The sequence below is a fragment of the Manis javanica genome, chromosome 5, assembly GCF_040802235.1.
Source record: "Manis javanica isolate MJ-LG chromosome 5, MJ_LKY, whole genome shotgun sequence".
Lineage (NCBI taxonomy): Eukaryota > Metazoa > Chordata > Mammalia > Pholidota > Manidae > Manis > Manis javanica.
Window position 1 is genome coordinate 65843756 of NC_133160.1, and position 19165 is coordinate 65862920.

Sequence of the window (19165 nt, forward strand, 5' to 3'; positions counted from 1 at the left end):
GAAAATGCTGGCAATCAGAGTTGCTTCCCACACCTTTTTATTCCAGAGAGTTGGTTAAAATTTTACCAGCCTACACTGGATATTGTATACTTTAAGAACCTAGAAGTCATTGAGATTCTTAAAATTTCTTTATCCAAATCTCCTCATTTATCTTGGCCTATAATTGTCATATTTCTATGATTTATTGCTTTCTCAGGAAGAAAATGCAGAAGGTAAATAGATATTCAATAAGCTTGTATTTCTCTAGCCTCTATCACCATTTTAATAGCTGCCTTTAAATCCATGTAGAAGATCTAGGAGAATCAACTGATATACTAGTAAAACCAATAATATAGTTCAAGAAAGTTAATATATGATCAAGATGATATTTCGACGCACTAGGAAAAGGCTGGAAGGTAATAATTTTAGGAAAAGTCATATCGATTTGGAAAACTTAGTTTCCAAACTCTCATTAATTGTGTCTGTGAATTTCTCCTACATAAAAGTTATAATAATAGTGTGCTAGTTTCATGAGTCCTGGTAGAAGAAATGAGACTGGTGTAAGAGATGAAACACATCTTACTACTCATTGCAACAGTGGTGTGCAGAGTGTAATTTTTGTGTCAACTCTCCAGTGCCCAATTCCTACAGGTTTTCACAAAGAGGGCCAGAGGCCACTTTCCATCAAGTGGGTTTTCATTACTGAGAGGGATCCTTTCCTTTGGGAACTTCTTTTTAATACAATGGGCAGTAAGTATTCATGTCCTTTGCTCTGGAGGAAGCATTGTCATTATGTGCTGTGACTGTCCACTATACTCGCATCCTTGAAGGTGGTCTAGGATACATGTCAGTGCTGCTTGCTTGCACTTGCAGATATGAGACACCTTTGGAGAAATGCTTCCCAACACTACCCCATATATACAAAATATGAACACCCCCAAAGTCCAAGAAAACAATGTAAAAAATGGTTAAATAAGGTAATGAGTTACATTGTAAATATTTTCAAAGAAAATAAAGCAGAAATGTTTTGACCTTGTGGCAAGGAAGTTCTTCTTAAGTGACAAGTTTTCTTCTTAAAGAAAGAAAATATTGATATGTGTCATTACATAACCATTTTTAAATGGTTGAACAAAATAAATGATAAATGATGTACTGCAGAAATTACATGCATCTTATTACTGGCGATATTAAGGTATTATTGGAAATATGGAATGACCCTACCCTAATAACTAGCAAAGGTTCTTATCTAGACTATACACAAATTTACTTCCAAGGCATATTAAAAAAATAAGGTAATATAAATGAGCAAAATATATAGAAATACAGAACATCAGTAACAAATTTAAAATGTGCTCAGTCTTGCTGGAAATTAAAGTCATGCTTTTTATTGTTAGTCTTTCAGTTTGCTAAATAATAAGGAAGGAAAGAAGAGAAAAAAAGGAAGGAGGGAGGGAAGGAAAGGAAGGGAGGGAAGGAAGAAGAAAGGAAGAAAGGGAAGGAGGGAAGGAGGGAGGGAGGGAGGGAGGAAGAGGAGTGTCTGAGTAAGGGAAACAGGCAATTTCACTGTCAGAAGGGATATGATTTATCATAGTTCCTTTGGAGGGTAATTTGGCAGTATCTATTCAAGATTAATATGCACATACCTCAAGACCTAGTAATGGTTTTCATGCTTACTAAGAGAAACACTGTATACCCAAGAAGCCATATACAACAAAGGTATTGGAATACTATTTGTCATGAGGTAATGCAAGAATAACCAAGTCAAAAAAGGAAAGGCTAAATGAAATGAAATACTATTAACAGTTAAATATCTTCAGGGCATTATGTAGTGAAATTGTAGTGAAAATTGTAAACTGCAGCCTATGTGCAACATATCACTCAGGCAACGAGGGGCGGAAGAGAGGAAGGGGGAGGGCAGCACGCATGTGTGTATGAGATGATTTAGAAGTGTGCATAGTGAATTGATGACCATAGTTACTTCTGGGAGAGAAATCTGGGTTGGCAGTTGATAGTCAAGGAGAACTTGACTGTGTTGCCTTTATCTGTATTGTTACTTCTTCATTGTTTTGTATTTTTGTGTATTTTGCATCATGTATTATCTGAGTAATGAATATTAGTAAAATATTTAAGCAAAAACCACGTTCTGGCAATATGTTTTTATCATATAAGACACAAATACACATATATTCACATATTTAGTTTTATGAATTCAACTGTCCAGCCTGGTGATTTTTACCTATATATTCACCCGTGGATACACTGTCCACTCCAAGATACAGAAATGAAATAGCTAATTTACAGTACAGACATATGTGGTCCTACTGTCTTTTATCTAACAAAACAAAATAAAAAAGGAGACTATGATGGGGTTTAAGAAAGGCATGAATACCACACCTATCTGAGTGCTCACAGATTGGAACATGAGCATTTATCTCCAGATGGTAAAGAAGCAAATGACAATAAATTATATGTTGTATTGAAAAGTTGAAATGTTTTAATGATATTATGGTCAAAATCTTCCTTGATTTAGCAGCATGTTTGATTTTCATCTAATGTGATTATATGGAATGATGGTGATTCTCGGATTTCCTTTCTTCTGTAATGTGATTATTTCATTACATGAGGATGACAATTAGCAGTATGAACTGACCAACAAACTATTTTTACTTTGGAAACAATTGGACGGCATTAAATCATTTGCTTGAGAAGTCACACTTGTAGGTAATTATTACTTTAAAGTTAATAACTACATCAGATATAGTAACAGTTATGATGCTTAAAGAATGTGGAACCAGAAACAGATGTATTATTAAATGACCAAACTTTTATCTAGAGCAATGGTGGACCTTGGGGGAGTAATTTTATTTTATATTTTTTTACATTTTATTCTCAGTCTTAACAATGCTTTGTTCAGTTATGATGCTGGTAAAACAGAAAGACAAAGCCTCCCAGAAGCTAGAAAATAATGGTTGATTTATCTTACAGTATTCCTGGTGAAGACCTGACTCCACTAAAATGTGAAACTCAGTTTTTACTTTTCTTTCTAATATAAAAACACACACGCGCACTTACACCTCAAGCAATGGACGAGTATAGAGGATAATGCATTTTTATCTAGGCTAGTGACATAAGAGTAGTGAATGGTATTTTTTTTGGGTGGGGGGAGGTTATTTTTAAGAAATAAACAAGTATTTTTATGGTTGACATTACCTATGTGCCTTTCACTATTCTGAAGTCTATCCTGTCCAAAAGGGAATACTGTTTTGGATTTGGTATTTATTTCCCACAAAAATGTGTTTTACTTTTTGTGCATATGTGTATTTCAAAAAGAACATGTTCCATTTTTTGAAAGTTTTATAACTTCACATGAATTATATCATATTCCATGTATCCTTTTAAAACTTGCTTATTTTTTAAAATTCTTATTTATTCTCATCCAACATTGCATTTCAGATTTAGCTAATATGAAAAAAGGAGTTGTGTTTGCCTCATATCTTCTTTGGTCAGTAAAGTAATCATTTCAAGTAAAAAGTGCTATCCTTTCTGTTCTTCCTGGACATGAACACCATCCTAAATGTTGTTATAGCTAGTCAAACTATATATACTTTTACCATATATATCTAGATACATATGTTTATGTATCTAGAAGTAATAACATTGCTTTGTGTGTTTGCTTGTTGTAATTATGTGCATTTTGCCTTTTTGTCACTATGAAATATCCCTTTATAATTCTGGCAATACTTCTTATAAGAAATTCTATTTTATTCTGAGTTTATATAGCCAATCCAGACTTCTTAGCTTTATTGTTTATATAGTTTATCTTTCTCTATTTTATTTTCAACCTATTTGTGCCTATATATTGAAAGGAACATAGTATGTAGTTGGGTCTTGCTTTTAAATTCAGTTTGGTAATCTAATCTGCTTTTTTACTTGGATAACTTAGTCTATTGTTATTTAATGTAATTACTAATGTGGTTGGATATAGGTATATCACTTTATAATTTGTTCTGTATTCTAATTTTTAGCTTCTTTGATCTTTTTCTATCTTAATTTATATTATTTTAAATGTTTCACTTCACTTTATATTACTATAACTTTTTGCATTATTTTAAAGTATTTTCTTGAGATTATAAAATGTGTCTGTAGTTTATCACAGTCCAATTAGTGTTTCTAATGTACTACTTTATGTAAAGTGTAAGATGCTTGTAACATATCCTTCTGATATATTGTCATATATATTAGATTCATCTGTATTAAATATTCAACAGTAAAGCATAATTCTTTTGTTTTGGACAGTCACTTTTCTTAAAGAATTAAAGAGAAGGGGAAAAGACATATAGACGGCTAACAGGCACTTAAAAAAAATGCTCCACATCAGTAATCATCAGGGAAATGCAAATCAAAATCACAATGAAATAATACTTTACACCAATCAGGATGACCACTATCCAAAAGACATGAAACAATAAGTGTTGGCAAGGGTGTGGTGAAAGGAACACTTCTATATTGTTGGTGGGAATGTAAATTGGTCCAGCCACTATAGAAAGCAATATAGAAAGCAATATAGAGTTCCTCAAAAAAATTAAAGATAGAAATACCATATGACCCAGTAATTCCACTTCTGGGAATTTACCTGAAGAAAGCGTAATCACTGATTTGGAAAGATATATGCATCATGTTTATTGCCACATTATTTACAGTAGCCAAGATATGGAAGCAACCAAATTGTCTGTCAACAGGTGAATGGATAAAGAAGATGAGGTACATATATACAATAGAATATTATTCAGCCATAAAAAAGAATTCTTGTCATTTACAACATGGATGGACCTAGAGGGAATAATGTTAAGTGAACTAAGCCAAGCAGAGAAAGACAAATAACATATGATCTCACTTATATATGGATTCTAAAAAAATTTAAAAAGTGAACAAATTAGAAATAGACCCACAGACACTGAGAAGTGACTGGTGGTTACAATGGAGAAGGGGTTGAGGTTAGGTGAAATAGGTGAAGGAAATGAAGAGGCACAAAATTCTCAATCATAATATGAATTAGTAATGGGGATGAAAATACAGCATAGAGCATATCATCAGTAATTCTATAACATCTTTCTATATTCACAGTAACTATAGTAGGTGGGGTAAGCATTTAGAAATCTAGTTAATGGTCAAGTCACTATGTTGTATATTTGTAACCAATATAATATTGTATGTCAACTATACTTCAATTAAAAAGGAAAAATAACATAAAACTGCCCTCCAAAATATTAAATTTAAAAAGTTTTAAAAAGTTATAGTATATGTTACAGATTTTAAAAGTTTAAAAAAGTTATAGTATATGTTGCAGATTTTGAAAAAAGGGAAAATATGTGTCTCATGTTTGTCTATGTAATTGTCATTTTTTATTGCTTTATTCTTTCTTTTAGATTCAAGTTTTCTTCTAGGTGGAGCTTTATACCTTCATCCCTTCAGCAAACAACAATGTTGAATACAAATGGTGAGTGTGGACAACCTTTTATTCCTAATTTAAGCAGATAGTTTCTAATGTTGCTTACTGTGAATAATATTATTATAGGTTTACCAAGTTTTATTTTTTAATACAGTGTGGAATCTGAATTGCTATTTTGGATTTGTACATTTACATTAATGAGTAATATGGATTTTTAATTTTACCTTTTTAATACAATCATTTTTGTGTTTTCTTATTTCTAAGTACATTCTTTAGCAGTTCTTTGAGTAACAGTATGTTAAAAACAAATTGTCTCAGTTTTTGTTTGCCTGACTGTACCGAATTTCAGTCTCATCTTGACTGATTTTTTTCTGGTCATATATTAATTGCTCAGAATTATTTTTTTAGCACTTTGAATATATTACTCAATTTTTTTTCTGGCTTTTACTATTCTTTAGAGAAATCTGCTATCAGAGTCATTTTGTTTTTTATGGTTAGTTCCTAGTAATTTGTCTTCTCTTCAGTTGCTTTTAAGTTCTCCTTTCTCTTGGGGTTCTATAATTTTTACTACTATAAATTTTGGTTTAGATTATTTTTAAGTTTTTTCATTCAGTCTTGTTACATCATGAAATAATGGTTAAGTAGTCCCTTAAATATGTGTCTAAATCATTATCTTTTCAGTTTTGCCTCTCTTTATTTTGCCTGTCATTTTAGAAATCCCATTTTTCAAAAGTTGTATTTCCTTATTCTATACTACATGCTTTTACACCTTCTTTCCTATTACCTATTTATTTCCCTTTGTTCTAAATCTATGCTTGTATTTTACCCCAAATATATCCAATCATGTTAATGAAGTTTTATTTTCTCATGTCTTTAACTGATTTTGTATTAATTATTTTAAATATATTTATTTCACCTGAGAGGATTATTAGTTGAAGTTCTTGTTGGTCTAATACTGTTGATATTATGCCTGCTAACTTTTGCTTATAGTATTCTAAAATTTTGGAATTGTGAACTTCTTTTTAGCACACCTTTAGCTATGGGAATCCTGTGAATCTTCAAAGAGGATTTGATTTACTTTTGCCAGGGTTCTATTTTATTATTAATTTCTTAGCTTCCAGGGTTTCCATTCAAACAAAAAATACAAATTTTAAAATCTGTCATATGCCATAGTAGATCCATGACTAAACATCTCTTTACACTATACTCTATAGTCCATAGTAAATGGCCTAGTGGGGGAACACTACACTGATAAACTGTGAAAATTATGTATAATTTCTTTTTTTAAAGTTATAATAGTTATCTGAGAATTCTGAGTGATAATATGGGAAAAGAAGATTTATAAATGATTAAAGTACTATAAATACTGATTTGCTATGCTGTATTAAAATATTTACTTCAAAGTTGTGTGCTCCATAATTTTGAGGGAGGGAGTTTTAATTATGCTGTTAGGAAAATAATTTCAATGATCTGTGCCTTCAGGCACTGAAAAGTTGTATAAAGATATTAGCTTTGAGGTGTATGTCAGAGTTTATAGCAACATAAACCTTTTATTACATTATTAGTGAATACAATAATAAAATAAAAACTCATTTATTTGGCAGTTCACATAGTGCTTCCATAGGATCAGTTTATTTGATCTTTAGAAAAGTCTTAATGGAGATTTGGCAGATATTACTCATTTTACATAAACTTAGTTTCAGTCTAGTTAAGTATTTTTTCCTCTGCTGTTTGGAGGTGGGATTTGATCCCATATTTTCTCATGCTAAATTCATTACTCTTGTGATCACACTTCTATGCTAAAGATATCAGGAATAATCATATAAAAAGTTATCACACTATGAATTTTACTAACTCTTGCTTAAGTTTAAAAGTTTGGAGAAATCTTTTAAAAAATCCTAAGGAACAGAAAGTTTGTCATCCAGATTTTCACTTTTCACTGAATTCTTTCTGCAGTTATATAATTATAATTACAGCATTTGAAAGAAGGTTCCTGGTGTGTTAAATGTTGAGTCTCTGGGCACCAGATTTATCATGTAATATATAATAAGCTGCTATGTTCCTTTAATTACTTAATTCAACAAAGACACAGTATGTAAGACGATCTCAAATAAACTTTGTCACAGTGCAGATTTTCCTTGTTAAATCTAATAATAACCAACTTTTGGATGGAGCTAGAGGACTTTTATTTTTGGTATATTTCTGTCTAGTTGAATATAGGACAATTTTAGCATCTGAGATTTTGTTAGGAAAGCATGTATGAGTTAATCTTTTATTAGGTGCTGTAACTAATAGTACTTTGTCTCCTTGCAACCCTTTTCATATATATATATATGTATATGTATACATATATGTGTTATATATGTATATATATATATACAAAGTATGTGTACTTTGTATATATATATATATGTATAAGAAAGATATTATTATATAATTTACTTTATTTCCTAACTTATAAAATAACAATATGGATTTAAGAAAGAGATTATTGATGATAGTATTAATCTTCCATCTAAAACTATTTTGTTTTGAACTTTCATTTTGAATATTTTATTGTTAGTGTATGAGTTTCTGTCACATAGGGGTTCTGAGCTCACATTATTACACTTTGGATATAATCTACCAGTTGTAGTTGAAGTATAAACATTTATCAGTAAATGTAAATTATTGTGTAATTTTTATTTAGCCTAATGTTTAAATATACACATTTTCTTTAATGATATCCGTATGTTCCTAACTGCCATTATCTTTGAGAAAAAATTTTAGTTTGTATCAGGCTAAAAGTATGTGTTTGCCAATTCATTTATATTAAATTACTCATTACAAGTTATTGAATTGCATGAATTCTAGGATTTGCCTTATGATGATGATAATACTGAAAATATTCTATTGATTTCATAGGTTTAGTATCATCTTATTTAGTGGTTTGAAATAAAAATTAATTAGAAGCATAGAATATTTAAACATTTTTCAATGTAATTTTTTAAGGATGGGTGTATATATGTTATCAACAATTACTTTTGTAAGATATCTGTAGGCTATATGGAAACTATGTACCATCTCGGATCTTGTTTTTTGCTTGTCTACTTTTGTTTCATTTTTTTCCTCCTGTGTTCTGATTTTTATTTTCCTTCTGTGTCCTCATTTGTACTTTCTTAATTTATGAGATTCCATCATCTTTCACTAAAGTTATTTGGTCTTTCAAATTATTTTGATTGTAAAGAGTTTATTAAAATAGTAAGACATATGGAAAAAATGATAAGTAGAAAGTATATAAAATACTCTGATTTAGGGGTGTGTTCAATTTAAATCTAATTCAGTGCCACCAACTTATTAGCTACAAAATCCTGAATAATTGTAAATTAAGCACAGTCTTTTATTAGTAGAAGGCTATATATATAGGAATTGAGATTTATATTTGTTATTTTCTCACTTAATGCACTTATTAGATATTTCTATAAGAAGCACATCATGTATTAAATCTAGAGCAATATCAAGAGATCCCACTTACTAATATAAATATGCACTTATTAAAGAATCAGTCATATTTGTACTTGTATACTGATATACAAGTATAGTGATAAGTAATCATAACTCCCAATAAAATATAAATTTAATAGCTCCCCATTGCTCCCCAAATAATGTTATAATTCAAATTTTTCTCCAAAGATAATTTTGAGTCTAACCTATGCTAGAGGTAATATCACCATGAAAACTCTGTCACTATCACTATAGGGCAAGGGGTAATAAAGAAAAACATCTTTCCCTGGCAGTTCACTTTTTTCCCATGACATATTTACAAAAGCTTTCCTCAGGTCAGTTTGCCCTTAAGGACAAGATCATTTGAAAATCCTCAGCATTTTCTCACAAAAATATCTGGCAGTGTTGTTTTGAAAACCCCTTGCTTATTGGAAAAATCTGGGATTTATAGAGATCAAATTTATCAACCCAAAGCAGAAAACAGTGTCAGGAGCCCAGCCCAACAGTGAAAAACAGTCATCTCCTGATGCCACATGTCACAGCTGATGAAATCCTGCTGATCCATTTCTTTCACCAATCTCATAACACTCTTTTTTATGTAAAAGTGCCTCAGGGCAGAGTGATGGACTTGGATGTTGAACAGGTTTTCCCACTGAGCATCTGTCCTTGAGACTGTCATGCATGTGTTACTGACTTTGTTCTGTAGCACATCCTGAGGCATGCAAAGAGGCATGGAGCTTGGAATCAGTCTGTAAGCTGCTATGATTTCATGAGTCTGTATCCAGCCACACTGCCTAGCATATGTGAAACTGAGTAGCTGAAAATTACAAAAGAAACACAAACAGAAAGTTTTCATCAAAAGGTACTTACTATACAGGAACATACTATCTAATGATAAATAAACCACAGAGGGATGTCAAAATAATATTCAAGAAATTCAGTAGTTACTTTGAAGAAGATTAAAATCCCACATGTATATATACTCAACTATGACTGTTCCCTTTGTCATCCTTTCAATATATGTCTCATTCTAGTTCCTTTCACCTTATCTATTTCTGTGTTTCTCTACTTCTCTCTCGTCAGTGTAGAGGAATACTAGATTCAGTATGTTTTCATTAAAGAGATCAAAGTAACCGAAGGTATCCAGAGAAGACGCTAGTGCATCAAATGATTCCTGAGGCACTTTGACTTGCTGAAACAAAGAGAAGCATTCCTGAGTAATGCAATCATTTGAGAAATTAAATATTAATATATGTATTAGGAAAGAGCACTATTATCTTACTTTTAATAATTTAATTTCCCAAAATTAAAGTGCTGAATTTTTTTCTTACGTTTTAAAATTATTTTTTTTGCAAGTGCTAAGGCTCATGGAGTGGCAAATCTTAAGTGGAAATAATACAAATAGAATCAACACAATGGTCTTTAGGTCTAAAGTAGTACAAGTTAGTAAATACCTAAACATTATGTTGCATGACATAAAACACATGGTTAGCAAACTCAGACGTCTAAAGAACATAAAATATGCAGATATTTGGAAATACTGGAAAGGTTACCTGTTTTTTTTTAGTTTATTTTTTAATTCAGATGTGTTCCATATTGAAAAAATGTAAAATTTGCTCCATGTTGAACACAAAATGCAAAAATTTGTTTTCTGCAGTAAAGTAGTTAATGTTTTGTTTGATTTTATATCATGAGAATATGGTAGAAAATGGCTCTTTTCCTGAAATAAACAGAAGCTAATTCCATAGTCTTCTAATATAGATATTTTGGTTTGTTCTTTAAATATAAGTATACTGGAAATGCTACTAGATTTGAACTTTCTTTTGTCGATCAGACTAAACAGATTTCAGTGTGATTACAGTTAGCAAAAACCACTTCTTGTTAGCAGGGTACCAACAGAAGAATGGGAAATAGTTGCTAAACCGCAAATTCAATTTCACTTGAATTACTTTAAAACAAAAACAAAAAGCGAATCCAGAGAGAAGAGAGTGACAGCAGCAAGATAGCAGAGTAGAGATCCCAGCCTTCACTTCCCCTTAAAAATAATTAGATAGCTATTCAAAATGAAAATTGCTCCTGGAAAGCTCAGGAGTCCTTTTATGTTGCAGCAACACAGAGCAGCAAAAATAAAACAACAACAAAAAACACTTGAGAATAACTACATAAAGAGGTTTTGTGAAAAGGACAGTTTGCTTTGCCTGCATCATCCCTCCCCCAGGCAGACATCTAGCACCATAAGTTCCCCTTAAAAGGGAAAAGGAAAGCAGCATGAATGGGCAGCTTCCTCAGCCTTCTGGGGGCACTGCCTGAAGGATCTGCTTTGATTTTCCTCACCCAGACAGATGAGGAAATCAGCATAGCTGTGCTGTCTGGGGACTGCTAGGAACAAGGAAGGGTGAAGGCTGTCGCATCAGCCATGGGTAGGTATGACCGTAGTCCCTAGGGGCCATCTCTGCAGAGGACACTAGCAGTTTTTGCCTCTGAAGGCCTCAACAACCCTGGCGGCTGTTATGGACACCCAGCAACTTTCATTGCCGAGGACTCTGTAGTGTGCACCTAGGCAGCCCCCAGTGGCCTGTTCTGCAAAGACCCCAGTAGCTTTTGCCAGTGAGGAAATCAAACAGCTGTTGCAGCTACCATGGACTCCCTGCAGTTTCGCCCCTGTGGTTTTCACAATTTTTGCCTTTGCAGACTGCAAGTGCCTGACCTCTACCTCACAGTAGCCAGTCTAGGTACTGCCGCTGACGGTGCCCTGGTTCCTGGAAACAGTGTGGCTGCCATGTGTCCACTCCCATCCTGCCTCAGTCCCTGCTGCAAGCCCTGGCTCCCACTGCTGTGTGTGTGCCTGTGGCCGGCTGTAGTACCAAGTGAACTAGCTGTTGGTGTCCAACCTGCACACATACCTTCATGCCATTAGACATGATGCCACAGCATACTAGTGGATGCTTCTGTAGCCACAGCATACTAGTGGATGCTTCTGTAGCTCCCTCCATTCAGGTGAAGGTGTTTTGTTACTGAAGCCAGCCCATAAAGTCTGGGGGAGGTAACATCTTCTTCAAATGTGCAAACACCAATGCAAGGACACCAGGAACATGATAAATCAGGGCAACATGACACTACCAAAAGAGCACATAAACTTGTGGTAATAGATGCAGAGAAATGGAAATCCATATGTTGCCTGATAAAGATTTTAAAATAATTGTTCTAAAGAGGGTCAGTGAGTTATAAGAGAACACAGATAAACAATACAGTGAAACCAGGAAAAGAATACAGGATCAAAATAGAAGTTCAACAGAGAGACAGAAAACTTATAAAAACAATCAAACACAAATTCTGGAGCTGAAGAATATAATGCCTGAAGTAAGTAATGTAATGGGTGCTTCTAAAACAGACTCGATCAAACAGAAGAATCAATAAACTCAAATACAGGTCATTTGAAATAATCAGAGATAAATAAGAGTGAAGAAGAATGAAGAAATCCTACAGAACTAATGGGAAACATTCAAATGAAGCAATACACACATTATGGGAGTCAGAGAAAGAGAAGAGAGAGAAAGGACAGAAAGCTTATTTTTAAAAATAACCAAAAACTTTCCAAATCTGGGGAAGGAAATAGATATCCAGACCCCAAGAAGTCCATAGGATCCCAAATAGGTTAAACATAAAGAGATCTACATCAAGATACACTATAAATAGTCAAAAGTCAAAGAGAATTTTAAAAGCAGCAAGAAAAAAGCAACTTGTTACATACAAAGAAATCCCCAGAAGACTGACAATGGATTTTCCAATATTAACTGTACAGGTCAAAAGAGAGCAGAATGATATGTTCAAAGTACTGACAGAAAAAAATTCTTAACAAAAAAATACTATACGCTGCAAAGCTATCATTTAAAAATAAAGAGAGGTAAAAATCTTTCCCAGATAAAAAATAAAGGAGTTTATCATCATTAGACTTGCCATACAAGAAATGCTTAAATGAGTTTTTCAAATAAAATACAAGACACTGAATAGCAACATGAAAGCATGTGAAAATATAAATTTCATCATTAAAGGGAACTATATAGTTAAATGAAGAGTAATATAACACTGTAATGTGGTATGCAAATTACCTGTATCCCTAATATAAAAGTTAAAAGCAAAAGTTTAAAAGTAACTAAAATCACAGAGATTTGATAACAGCTGCAAAGACATAAAGCAAACTGATGTCAAGAACATACATAAGAGTGTTAGTGATGATGGTAAAAGTGCAGTTTTTGTGTGCAATTAAACTCAAGTTCTTATCAAATTAAAATAGATGGTTATAATTTTTTAAGAAGATTTACACAAGTCTCAAGTAACCATAAAGGAAGAAAACCATAGTAGACACACAAAAGATAAAGAGAAAGGAATAAAACCAAGCAAACTAAACAACCTAAAAAATATCATCAAATAGTAAGACAGCATGAGAGTAAGACAGGAATAAAAGAACTACAAATAGATGGTTAACAAAATGGCAATAGTAAGTCCTGACTTATCAACAGTCACTTTAAATATAAATGGATTAAACTTCATAATCAGAATTTATAGGTGGCTTCATGGATAATAAAATCAAGAGCCAGTGAAATGCTGTCCACAAGAGATTCACTTTGGAGATAAGGATACAGGTAGACTGAAAGTTAAGGGTTGGAAAAAGATATTCTATGCAAAAAACATGGTGATCCAAAAAGAAGAGTTGGCTATACTTACATAAGATAAAACAGACTTTAAGACAAAACTGTTGTAAGAGATAAAAATCATATAAAGATAAAAGGGTTAATTTAGAACGGACACATAGCAATTAAAAGTCATATGCATCCAACATTCTCATATATGAACAAATTTGGACAGAGTTTAAGGAAGGAATTGCTAGCAACACAAAAATGGGAGACTTTAAAGCACCACTTTCAATAATAGAACACCCATGGAGAAAGTCAGTAAGGGAACAGCTGATTTTAACAACACATAGAGTCTATGGACCTAAAAATATATACAGAAATTCCTACCCAAGAGTAGGAGAATACACATTCTTCTCAAATGCACACAGAACATTCTGCAGGATAGATCACATGTTAGGTCACAAAGTAAGTCTCAATAAATTTAAGATAATTGAAATCTCAGAACAGAGTGGAATGAAACTAGAAATCAGTAAGAAGGAAACAGGAAAATTCATGAACACATGGAAACTAAGTAAAATGCTTTTCAGTAACTATTGGGTAAAAGAGGAAATCAAAAGGGAATTAAAAATGCCTTAGGACAAATTAAATTGAAATACAACTTAACATTATTTATAGGATGCAGCGAATGTAGTATTAAGAGGGAAGTTTATAATATTAAATGTCTACATTAAAAAAGAGGGAAGATATCAGTTAAATAACCTAACTTTTCAACTCAAGGAACTAGAAGAACAACTAATTCCAAAGTTAGCAGATGGAAGGAAATAATAAAGATTAGAGTTGAAGTAAATAGTGATTATAAAGTCTATAGAAAAAAATAAAACAAGAGTTGATTTTTTATAAAAAGTTAAACATAATTGAGAAACCCTTAGCTAGACTGAGATAAAAGAATATTCATGTAAAAATAATTTTAAATGAAACAGAAAATACTGAGGATTATAAAGAACTGTTATGAACAATTACTTGTCAACAAGTTGGATAACCTAGAAGAAATGGATAAATGTCTAGACAGATACAATCTACCAATACTGAATTAAGAAGAAATAGGAAGCCTGAACAGACCAATAACAAACAAGGATATTAAATCAGTTATCAAAAACCTCACAATAAAGAAAAGCCCAGGAACAACCAGTAGCTGCACAGGTGAATACTAAACATGAGTGGAAGAATTAATACCAATCCTTTTCAACTTATCCAAAAAATAGAATGAGGGAATACTTCAAAACTCATTTTATAAAATCCACATCATTACTCTAATTCCAAAGCCACGCAAAGACAAAAAAGGAAAACAAAATCCAACAGGTCAATATCCCTGATAAACAGTGATTTAAAAATCTTTGATAAAGTACTAGTAAGCCAAATTTAATAGCATATAAAAATATCATACAGCTTGACCAAGTGGGATTTGTCCCTGGGATACAAGAATGGTTCAATATATGAAAATCATTAATGTGTACAGCACATTACTAGAATGAAATATAAATTCCACATGATCATCTCACTAGATGGAGAAAAATTATTTGACAAATTCTACATCCTCTTACAAAAAATGTCAACAAAATAGATATAGAAGTAATTCATCTGAATACAATAAAGGCAATATATGTAAAGCTCATAGATAACATTATTTTCAATGGGTAAACATAGTACGGGATGTCCTAGCCAAAGTAATCAAGCAAGAAAAAGTAATAAAAGATAGGAAGTAAAATTATATTTGTTTATAGATGACAGGATTATATATGTAGAAAATCCTAAAGACTCAACTAGAACAAAAACTGTTAGAATAAAATATTCAGTAAAGTTGCAGAATATAAAATCAACATACAAAAATCAATGGCATTTCTATATACCAACAGAGAACTATCTGAAATGGAAATTTTAAGAAGTTAAGAAAGAGATTTCATTTAATCCTCATTCTAACTAGTGCAGTTACTATTTGAAAACGTGGAAAGATGTTATAGAACCATTGAGCATATTTTCCATGTTGAATTTCCATCCCTTTGACAAATATATTATGATTGAGATTTTGTGCTTTATTCCCCCACCCTCCCCACTCACCCCAGTCCCTCCCCCATAGTGAGCACCAGTCACTTCTCAGTGTCTTATGAGTCCACTACTGTTCTGTTCATTTTGTTTTGTTTTGTTTTGTTTGTAGATGTGTGTAACTGTTGAATCACTGTGTTTTATACTTGAAACCAATATAATATAGTATATCAAATATACTGCAATCAAAATTTCCATTTACATTATCAACAACAAAAAATAATATAATTAGGAATAAATGTTGCCAAAGAAGTGAAAGAATTGTTGGAATTTTAGGACTAGTTAACAAATAATTGTTCATAACAATTCTTTATAATCCTCAGTATTTTTGTGTTATCAGTTGTAATATTTTGTTTCATTTCTATGTTTTTTTAATTTGAATTTTCTCTTTTCTCTTAGTCTAACTAAGGGTTTGCCAGTTATGTTTATCTTTTCATAAAAATCTGAAACAGAATGGAGCATATAAGTAACTTAAAATAAAAATCTGAAAATAGGCATTCATGGAAGAAATTTAAGAAGACACAGATAAATGGGACGACATCTCATGTTCTGGATTGAAAGAATTATTATAGTTAAAATAATCATTCTACTCAAAGCTATCGATAGATTCAGTGAAATCCCCACCAAAACCCTATGGTACTTTTTACAGAAATAGGAAAAAGTCCTAAAATTCTTATAGAGCCAGTAAAAGTTCCAAAGAGCTGAAGAAATCTTGATTAAGAAGAAAAAACTTGGAGACATCATACTTCTTGACTTCAGACTATATTATAGAGCTATAGTAATCAAATCAAACAGTATGGTAATGGCATAAAAATAGAGCAATGAAACAGAATAAAGAACCCAGAAATAAACCAACACATTTATAGTCAACTAGTCTTTGACAGAGGTGGCAAGAACACATAATAGGTAAATGACAGTCTCTTCAATAAGTGTTACTGGGAAAACTGAAATCCAAAAGAATGAAATTGGACCCCTATCTTACGCCATTTACAAAAATCAACTCAAAATGGATAAAGATAGAAATTTAAAACTTTAAACTATAAAACTCCTCAGGAAAACAAAGGGAAAACTTTCTTTACATTGGTCTTGGTAGTGATTTTTTGGACGTGACACCAAAAGCACAGGCAACAAAAGCAAAAATAGACAACTGGGATTATACTTAACTAAAAGCTTCTGCACAGCAAAGGAAACAGTAAAATGAAAAGGCAACCTATAGAATGGGAAAAATATTTCCAAACTATGTATCTAATAAGGGGTTAATATCCTCAATATAAAAAATACTCACACAACTGAACACCAAAAATGCAAATAACCCAATTTATAAATGGCAAAGGACCTCAATCAATACTTCTCAAATAAAATTAAAATGACCACCAGGTATATGAAAGTCTGCACATTTCTAATTATCAAGGAAGTGCAAATTAAAGCCAAATTAAGGCCTCACCTCACACCTCTTTCAATGGTTATTATGAAGAAAACAGGAGATAGCAAGTATTCTTGAATATCTGGACAAAAGGGAACCCTATACACTCTTTTTGGGAATGTAAGTAGGCACACCATATGGATAACAGTATGGCACTTCCTCAAAAATATTAAAGCAGGACTATCATATGATTCAAGAATCTAACATTTGTTTATATCCAAAGGAACTGAAAACAATATTGTGAAGGGAGATTTACACACTTAAGTTCATTGAAGCATTATTTATAATAGCCAAGATATGGAAACAACCCAACTATATGTCAAGCTCTATTTTCTGTGATGGATAAAGTACATATGTTATGGAATGAGACAGAACTATCACTTGTTCTTACAAAGGATCAACATATTTGAAATAGTGAAATAGTGCTGTACATAGGATTAAATATAAATTAATGGCAATGAGTGACTAGTGGGAGGTACAGATAGCTGTTTTAGAATATGTGACTGTAGTGGGGCCTTCTGAGACAGTGACATCTTAGCTGAGAGCTGAGTAGTAAGAAGAGGCCAGCTCCAGAAGATCTAAAGACCTTCCCAAGCCAAGTTGTATGGACCTGTCTAGAGAGAACAACAAATTGAATATCACAGAGACAGTATGATCTTGGTTTGTTCAGTGAGGATATGGGATAAGTGAGAGAAGCTTGGTAGGACCTTGTAGATATCTGGGTTTAGTGTGCAATGGGATGATAGTGGAGGGGTTTTAGCATATAAGTAACTTAAACTGATTTATACTTTACAAAATTTATACTTTACAAAGATGACACTGGCTATGGTAGGAAGAATTGATTAAAGCAGAATTTGAATGAGAGTATAGTCTGGGAGACCAGTTAAAACATAATTCTTTCTCAGGACTATTTATACTTAAAACAGTGGAACTAATCCAGGCAAGATAAATCAGTCTGTTCATTTTAGCAGTTTTTAAGAAAATATTTCTGTTAATGATTCAATGATGATGAAAATGACTGAAAAAATTAAGTACTAGAACTACACTTTGTCCTATGTATATATTTTCTATGAATTAAAAAGTGTATATATGCAAAAAAAACCTTGATGATATGTTGACATTTACATTATGATGAATTAACATTTTTTATTTGCATTATGCAATCTAATCATATCACAATAAAAATGAAACAAACAACTACTAAATAGTAGCTAAAATATTCCCTCAGATCAGGAAACAAAGCAAACATAGAGCATTAAAAATAACATTTTGATATACATTTAATGGGATGTCCATTAAAATACTACAAATAAAAATCTGTGAACTACATTTAAAGCAGTAGTTGGAGGAAAATTTAGCTTTAAAAATGTTTTTAAAAAATAGAAGAAGAATATAAAAGCAAATAAAGGATCCTACTGAAGAAATTGGGCATATAAGAACAGAGTACATAGGATATGAGAAAAATAAAAGTATTACATTTTTAAAAAGTTAGACAACAAAAATAAAGTATGAATTTTAATAATATAATAACCAAAAATGTGTCTTAAAATACATGAGTACTATAACAAATCAGTGCCCCCAAATTTGAAATCTAGATTAAATGGATAGATTTTTAAAAATAAATATAAATCTACAAATTGAAAAGATCAATAAGTTTTAGGAAATTAAAATGTAATCAAAGATATACACACACAAATTCACTGATCCAAATGGTTTAATGTGAGCTCTAAGAACCTTTTAAAGGATAGATAATATCCATCTTCTTCAAGATGCTATTGAAAATAGCATATCAGGGTTAGCTGCAGACTGTGCCTTATAAGGCTAGTAAAATCTTGATTCTAAGACCAAATAAACTTTATGTAAAATAATTATAGGCAGTGCGACTGGATGAAAATTCTTAGAGAAATCTTAAATAAATTTGAGCCAGATACATCTAACATTTTATTAATGTACACCATTAAGTTATTTATTTCAGGAATGCAAAGAAAGTTCAACATTTTAAAACTTAACCAATAACAAGTCAGCACACTGATGACTAACCACCACAACAAAAAAACTGTTAGAAATTGAAGCAAAGGTTTTGAATTTAATTCATTC

The 19165-nt window shown here is 31.9% G+C and overlaps 1 long non-coding RNA gene across 1 annotated transcript in view; it reads left to right on the forward strand.

The window, feature by feature from the left end:
• The first annotated feature begins 5403 nt into the window (after positions 1-5403).
• Positions 5404-19165, forward strand: part of LOC140849782 (uncharacterized) — a 63662-nt gene continuing 49900 nt past the window's right edge. The window contains exon 1 of the long non-coding RNA XR_012131972.1: positions 5404-5476. This is a non-coding gene — a long non-coding RNA (uncharacterized lncRNA). The remainder of the gene's footprint in view (positions 5477-19165) is intronic.